The sequence below is a fragment of the Nymphalis io genome, chromosome 30, assembly GCF_905147045.1.
Source record: "Nymphalis io chromosome 30, ilAglIoxx1.1, whole genome shotgun sequence".
NCBI lineage: Eukaryota > Metazoa > Arthropoda > Insecta > Lepidoptera > Nymphalidae > Nymphalis > Nymphalis io.
This window is the reverse complement of record NC_065917.1, coordinates 6,730,358-6,738,615: the sequence shown is the minus strand read 5'-3', so window position 1 is coordinate 6,738,615 and position 8,258 is coordinate 6,730,358.

Genomic DNA, 8,258 nt, shown 5'->3' with positions numbered 1-8,258 from the left:
CTCATTTCACTGTTGTAATGGGGGACTTCAACGCGAAGCTGGGCAAACGATTCGGTGATGAGTTAAAGGTGGGACCTCATGGAATTGGAGACCGCAACACTCGGGGCCAGATGTTGGCCGACTTTATGGAGAAGGAGGGACTCTTTATGATGAACTCCTTTTTCAAGAAGCCAGGTCAGCGTAAATGGACCTGGGTGAGCCCTGATGGGAAAACCAAGAATGAGATAGACTTCATCTTGTCGACGAGAAGACAAATATTTAATGACGTCTCCGTGATCAATGCAGTCAAAACTGGGAGCGATCACAGACTCGTAAGAGGCTCGTTAAATATCAATGTTAAACTCCAGAGGTCCCGACTGATGAAGTCTACGCTCCGACCATCACCTCTTCAAATCCGAAATCCCGAAGCCTTTCAGCTCGAACTCCAAAACCGATTCGATTGCCTAGCAGACTGCGAGGAAGTGGACACATACAACGACAGGCTTGTGGAAACTGTCCGTACGGCTGGGTCTAAGGCCTTCAAGACCAGCCGTACAAAAGGAACCAAAAAGATCTCTGCCTCTACCCTACGGCTTATGGAGGAAAGACGGAAAATGATTCTGACGTCCCCAGCTGATGCTGCCGGCTATCGGCTGATCAACAGACGGATTTCAAAGTCTCTAACTCGCGACACTCGCCAATTTAATACAATGGGCATTAAAGAGGCCATCGAGCGGAACAAAGGCTCTAAAGTGTTCGCCAGAGATCTGTCTGTTGGTCAGAGTCAACTGACAAGGCTGAAAACTGAGGATGGCAGAATAGTCACGTCAAGATCTGAGCTGTTGGAAGAGGTTGAGAAGTTCTACGGTCAGCTGTACACGACAGCTCAATCACCTGTCAGTAGTCATGCTGCAGATCCCAGAGCAAGACTAACCCGACACTACACTGAAGATTTTCAGGACGTCAGTCTTTTCGAGATTAGAATGGCTCTCGGACAACTCAAAAACAACAAGGCACCTGGTGATGATGGTATTACAGCCGAGCTTCTGAAGGCGGGTGGTACACCGATCCTCAGGGCTCTTCAGAGGCTTTTTAACTCCGTCATTGCCAAAGGTCAAACGCCAAAAGCATGGCACAGAGGTGTGGTGGTACTTTTCTTAAAGAAGGGTGATAAAACCCTTCTGAAGAATTACAGGCCCATCTCACTGCTGAGTCATGTTTACAAGTTGTTTTCGAGAGTCATTACGAATCGTCTCGAGCAAAGACTTGACGACTTCCAGCCACCCGAACAAGCCGGATTCCGGAAAGGCTTTAGCACCATAGACCACATACATACGCTGCGGCAAGTTATACAGAAGACTGAGGAGTATAACCAGCCACTTTGCTTAGCGTTTGTGGACTATGAGAAAGCCTTTGATTCGATCGAAACCTGGGCCGTGCTGAATTCTCTTCAAAGGTGCCAAATTGATTATCGGTATATCAGGGTGTTAAAGTGCTTGTACGAGAACGCCACCATGTCGATCCGACTCCAGGATCAGAACTCAAAACCTATCCAACTGCAGAGAGGTGTAAGACAGGGAGACGTGATATCTCCGAAACTGTTTACCGCTGCATTGGAAGATGTTTTCAAGCTTCTGGACTGGAACGGACTTGGCATCAATATTAACGGCGAGTACATCACTCATCTTCGATTTGCCGATGACATTGTAATTATGGCTGAGACCTTGGAAGACCTCGGCACTATGCTCGATGACCTCAGCAGGGTTTCCCAACAAGTGGGTCTAAAAATGAACATGGACAAGACGAAAATCATGTCGAACATCCATGTTGCACCCACTCAAGTCAAGGTTGGAAATTCTGCACTCGAAGTTGTAGACAACTATGTCTACCTAGGTCAGACCATCCAACTAGGTAGGTCCAACTTCGAGAAAGAGGTCAATCGTCGAATTCAACTCGGCTGGGCAGCGTTCGGGAAGCTACACGATATCTTCTCATCCCAAATACCGCAGTGTCTCAAGTCGAAAGTCTTCGACCAGTGTGTGTTGCCAGTGATGACTTATGGATCAGAGACGTGGTCGCTCACAATGGGCCTCATAAGAAGGCTCAAGGTCACTCAAAGGGCAATGGAGAGGGCTATGCTCGGAGTTTCTCTGCGAGATCGAATCAGAAATGATGAAATCCGCAGGCGAACCAAAGTAACCGACATAGCCCGAAGAATTGCTAAATTGAAGTGGCAGTGGGCGGGGCACATTACTCGCAGAACCGACGGCCGCTGGGGCAGAAAGGTTCTCGAGTGGCGACCACGAACCGGAAGACGCAGCGTGGGCAGGCCCCCTACAAGGTGGACCGACGACTTAGAACGAGTCGCGGGAAGCCGTTGGATGCGGGCAGCGCAAGATCGGCCAACGTGGAAATCCTTGGGGGAGGCCTTTGTCCAGCAGTGGACGTCTTTCGGCTGGTGATGATGATGATGATGTCACAGAGTTAACTGACACAGACCTTGTTCCACTCAGCTTTGAGAAAGATATCGAGATGAGATAGTAGACGATTTTTAGTACTTTTAAGAGTTTTGACATATTCCTAAAAAAACGATCATCATAACATTTTGTCTACAAAGTTTTAGGGGTTACAGAAAAGGAAATAGGACTCCTAGCACCTGATCCGCTTCCACAAACATTCGGGCAAAGTCTGCGGACGGCATTCTATATAGTTTCAAGAATGTTATGGTTTTTATATTAAAAACATTTAAAACCTTTAGAAATATATTACGTTTTTTTAACGAAAATCTTCAATAATACTAATCACGGGATCGAAATGGCCTGATAATGATAATCTTAAGAGACATTTAGCCAACTGCCTGTAGGACTAACTAGGACTGATTATAGTGCACAAGTGTGTGCGCAAACACTCTATTCCCTCACTCTTCGATGGGACGCTTATCCGAATCAACCGGAAATAGTTCAAGCGCAGGACCAACGACTTAACTTGCTTAATCTAAAACTATCGCACGTATTTTCATACGGTTTTCACCAATGAACGGAGTAATTCATGAGGAAGGTTTTGGTGTATAATTCATTGAAGGTTTTGTGTAAATTGGTTGAAATATGACGATTACTGTTGATGATAGAAAAAATCATACCAACTGGGAGTTATACTGAAAACAATAGAGTCATTATTACTATTATTAAACAACTTTATTGTCCACACAAGAAAATACAAACACAAGTAAAAAAAAAGAAAAAGAAAAGTTCAAGAGAAGACATGCTATATAAATAAAATTGTGGACCTCAACATGATGCGTGCAAGGGCGGTCTTATCACTCAAGTGATCTCTTCCAGACAACCCTGCATTAATATACTTGTAGGACCTAACGGGCGAGTGCAATATACATACATATATATAAACGTAAACAATACATACACAAAGATACATTTATAAACCATACAACATATATCAATACATATAAACATATATCTATTCACAATACAAACATTTATAACATTAAGAGTGGACAGGGGTGTAGTGGGGAGCCTAGTGTGAATACTTTTGGGGCTTCACCAGCCGGCCCATAACGGGCGGTGTGACTTCGCTAATCACAGGCTTTCTGCAATCTCTCACCAGTGGCTCCAAGAAGCTGTAGTGCATGCAGCGGCCACATCCTGGTAACCGCGTTGGCTCGCGGGCTAAACCTGGTTGAGGGGGGTTTGCCAGAATGGTGGACCTACAAGCGGATCCTTCCCTCTTAATGCATAAAGTCTACCTCGGCGGGGAAGGCAACCCAACGCAGATGCAATCGGGCTTGATGGAATTGGCGAGGTAGCTAGGCAAGGTGGACGGCCTAGGGCGACAGCAGAAGGCGCACAGTTACTGTCGGCCAGACACATCATCGAATCCTTCCTCCAGTCGTAGCGGTTTCCCGTTCCACTGGATCAAGGAAGGGTAAGACGAGGTTGTGCACCTGCGTTTTGCGCGTACGCTTGTGCACTGAAATATCTCCTGCGTAACTGACTGCTTCCGTACATGGACTCCGATATCGATAAAGTCCTGTGGCGATGGGTCAAGGTAGAGAGGTCCGGTTTGATGCAATCCGGGCTTTGTCTGAGGTCTGCACATGGGCGGCTCTGGGGGTGTGTAACACCGTGGTCGCTTTTGCTCTGCATATGGGAGACAGAGTAAACCCGGCAGCACCTAGAGTGACAAAGCAGCTCTATTTAGGGAGGCACTGCTTTCCCCGCTCAGCCGGGGAGGGGGATAGAAAAGGTGCCCTAAACAAAAGCTCTTCCCAGTCATTTTTTTGAGGGTAGTAACCACGGCTACCTTCGCATCCTTCAATTTCGTGGTCGACGTTACAGAAAACAAAAAATAAAAACACCTACAATAACATTCAGCGCGTGGAACTCGTGAACTTCGACGCTATAATGTGGATGTGGCTGCATTCAGCAAAACACATCTAGCCGAAGAAGGGGAGCTGGTAGAACATGGTGGCGGGTATACTTTCTTTTGGAAGGGAAGTCCCTTCCAAAAGAAAGTATACCTCGGAACCGCGGAGGTCGGGCATAGGATTTGCAGTTAAGAACCAGATCATTAATCAATTACAAGAGTGTCTAGTGCACATCTCGGACCGCATCACCAGACTGCGCCTCCACCTTGAATATGACAACTATCTGAATGTCATCAGTGTCTATGCTCCAACGCTGAATAAATCTGATATCATAAAGGGTAAGTTTTACGACGATTTGACCCGGTGCATCGAAAGCATACGCCCCAAAGAGAAGATACTGGTCTTGGGGGATTTCAATGCTAGAGTTGGACGGGATTACGACGCCTGGCCTAAAGTCTTGGGAAGACACGGAGTTGGCAATATGAACATCAACGGTCAACTGCTGCTCAGCTTATGTGCACAATTAAACCTAGCGATCACGAACACAATGTTCAGACTTCCAGCCAAGCACAAAACTACATGGATGCATCCAAGATCCAAACACTGGCATTTGATTGATTACGCTATCGTGCGCCAAAAAAATATCTCCGAAGTCCAAATCACCCGCGTCATGCGCGGTGCCCACTTTTGTAACGACCACCGGCTTGTAGTCACTAAGCTAAATCTCCGTCTTCTTCGTTCCCGAAGATCCGAAAGGGCGAAACCTGCATCTTTGGATGTCGAGAGGCTACAAGATTTCGAAACTAGGAAGAAATATGCTGAAGCCTTGACCAGCGATATCAAATGAAAGAACCGGTGATGTTGAAGCTGATTGGGGTTCTCTGTCTTCTCAAATATTAGATACTGCCACTGCTACTATGGGTCTAAAAGTCCGCAAGAACGAGGACTGGTATGATGAGAATGACGGAGTCCTTACTGAGGCAATTGACAAGCATCGGCGTCTTTTACAAGTGCGCATCAGAACACCAAGGCCAAGGCGTATTGGGGATCAAGCAAGGTGACGTGGAGCTGCGAAAGCTATCTCGAGAGATTAAGGACAAGTGGTGGCGGGACAAAGCGCGTTAAGTGCAGTGGCTTGCTGACACTAATCAGCTAGGAGAGTTCTACAGTGAGGTTCGAAGGTTGCTCTGTACATCCCGCTTGAGAAAAGTGCCACTTCGTCCTGCATCTGGCGATGGGCTTCTTAAAAGCAGGGAGGAAGTACTCAGGCGTTGGGCAGAACACTTAACTTCCTGCTTAATGTAGACCGAACATTTAATCTGGAATACATTTATTCCTTACCTCAGCTGCCTACTTTTGTCAAGCTGGATGAGCCGCTGTCACGTGATGAGGTTGTTTCAGCCATCAGACAAAAACAGAATAAGCGCGCGGTTGGTATAGACTTTATACTGGGAGAACTACTCAAATACGGTGGTGATAAGTTGCATTCGGCTCTATGGGAACTTTTTACCGATATTTGGGAAAAAGAACAAGTCCCTGATAAGTTCAAAGTATCTATCATCAGGGCACTGTATAAGGGAAAGGGGGACCGTTCGGACTGCAACTCCTTCCGCGGTATTTCACTATTATCGGTCTCCGGAAAAGTCCTCGACAGAATTTTTTTAAACGCCTTACAGAACTTTCGGAATAGATTCTGCCTGAAACCCAGTTTGGCTTCCAACATGACCGGGGTACATGTGAGGCTATCTTCTCAGTGCGTCAACTGCAAGAGAAAAGCAGAGAGCAGGGTCGTAACATCTATCTTTGTTTTTTCGACCTTGAGAAGGCATTTGATAGAGTGCCTCGTGAAGCTCTTTGGACTGTGCTAGGAAAATTGGGATGCACGGAGAAGTTTGTGCGACTAGTGAAACTACTGCATGACGGAATGAGGAGCTGCGTCACTATTGACGGTGAACAGTCGGACTTCTTCCCCGTTACCTGTGGGGTAAAGCAAGGATGCGTGCTGGCGCCCACACTGTTTGCCCTGTACTTTGCAGTTGTAGTCCGCGATGTCCTACAGACGACTCCCGAGGGAGTTTTCGTCCATTTCCGCACTGATGGCAGCCTTTTCAATTTAGCCAGGCCCGAACAAAAGTATCTCACGCAATGATTACTGAAATCACTTATGCGGATGACTTATGTTTTGTGGCAGAATCCCCAGACGGCCTGCAAAAGCTCATATACGAGTTTCATGTGTCCTGCCGCAAGTTTGGCCTAAAGACCAGTGTCAAAAAGACAGAAGTGATGTCTTTGGATATCCACGGCCGTGAAACACTGGTCATCAAACTTGGAGATGACGTACTTAAGCAGGTCGATTAGTTTCGTTACTTGGGGAGCACTGTTACATCCAAGTGCGAATTGGATGCCGAAATCAACAGCAGGATCGGTGCTGCAGCCGCGGCATTCGGCAAACAGAATACCAAAGTCTTCCGCTCACATGACCTAAAACTGGCTACCAAAATTTCTGTATATATGGCGGTCGTGCTTCCTAATATTCTATACTCTGCCGAAACCTGGACGGTGTACCGACATCATATTCGCACATTAGATCGCTTCACCTTAAATGCCTACGCAAAATCTTGAATATCCAGTGGTCTGATCGTGTGCGGAATTCAGAAGTGCTGCAAAGAGCTAATGTAGGTGGCATTGAAGCTTACCTTATGCGGCGACAACATCGTTGATGTGGTCACGTGTCAAGGATGGCGGATCAGCGTGTCGCTAAGCGCATCTTTTATGGCGAACTTAAGGAAGGCAAGCGTAAGCATGGCGGACAACTCCTTAGATACAAAGATGTGCTTAAGCGGCACATGAAAAGGTGCAATATAAAAACCGCGCAGTGGGAGCAGCAGGCCGCCAACAGGGAACAATGGAGATCCACTATTAAAGCGAGGATCCAAGAATTTGAAGTGAGTCGCATCGCTGAGCTTGATGCCAGGCGCGACCAGTTGAAAGCCCGACCACCCGCGGCAATCAACTACAATTATATCAATGGAGTGCTCACATGCCCGCTATGCGCGAGGATCATCAGTAAGAAGATTGGCTACATAAGCCACATGCGTGCACATGAACGACACCATGCAGGGAGTTGAAGCGGTCGCCGTGGCCGAAATCGGTCGGGGAGAGTATTATTATTTATTATTATAAGAGTGGACAGAATTAAATGTGAAGGAAGTAAATAGCTAGTAGGACGATATAAACTTTTTATGTACAAAGAGATTAGCTCTCCGTGCGAAATTAAGGCTCACAAATAGATAAATATAGTTTTTTTTGTATAAGTTAGTGTTGCCATCGTGCAGTAAATTATCATTTTTCGTAGTAATTACACTCATCTGGCTTAAAACGTTACTGCAGATTACGTAAAAGTTATTTATCTGTACATTTGTATAACATATTATAAGCAGAATAAGACTTTCCGAACATCAGTCAGATTGGTTTTAAAAAGTAATACACTTTATTTATTTATTTATTTCATGTCCTTCACCCAAAGGTTGTCTGGAAGAGATCGCTCTTTTAGCGGTAAGACCGCCTTTTGTACAAAATAGTTTTCGTTTCTTTTGTGTTTGTGTTTAAAATGGTTCTGTAACTCTTTTAGTGTACAATAAAGCATATTCTATTATAATAAATGTAATAAAATTCATTTTGTTTTGTTTAATAATATTTAATTTTCTATCCACCACCACAGACAATACAAAAAACGCTTAGGACTAAAACAAAAAAAAAAAAACAGAAAACAAATTCCAATGACAGCAAGAATAAAGTCAAATAAACTTTACATTGAATTGACATGACGTCATTTTTCGAGATCTAGTTAATCTGTGGTATTTATTATGGATTCGTGAAACAAAAAAAAAAACACCAA